Below are 369 nucleotides of genomic sequence, written 5' to 3'. Positions count from 1 at the left end.
CACACCCACCCACACATACACACACACACACACACACACACACACACACCCACACACACACACCCACCCACACACACACATACACACACACACACACACACACACACACACACACACACATATATATATATGTGCAAAGACATATTACATAACATTCTGTTGTTACATTTTCAGCTTCAGAACAAAATAACCAAACGTGACATGAAGATGTTTAATTTCAAAATAACAAACAGTCGAACGAGTAATTCCAAGATGGCCGCCACAGTTGTTGACAGGAAATAACTGAAGAACCAAAGATGAGTTCTGAGCTCGACTCGTCAGCCTGACGTCATGTTCTCATGTTCCACGAACAGACGACGACACAGAAGG

The sequence above is a fragment of the Callionymus lyra genome, chromosome 2 (assembly GCF_982586985.1).
Source record: "Callionymus lyra chromosome 2, fCalLyr1.hap1.1, whole genome shotgun sequence".
In the NCBI taxonomy this organism is placed as follows: domain Eukaryota; kingdom Metazoa; phylum Chordata; class Actinopteri; order Syngnathiformes; family Callionymidae; genus Callionymus; species Callionymus lyra.
This window is presented reverse-complemented; position numbering follows the sequence as displayed.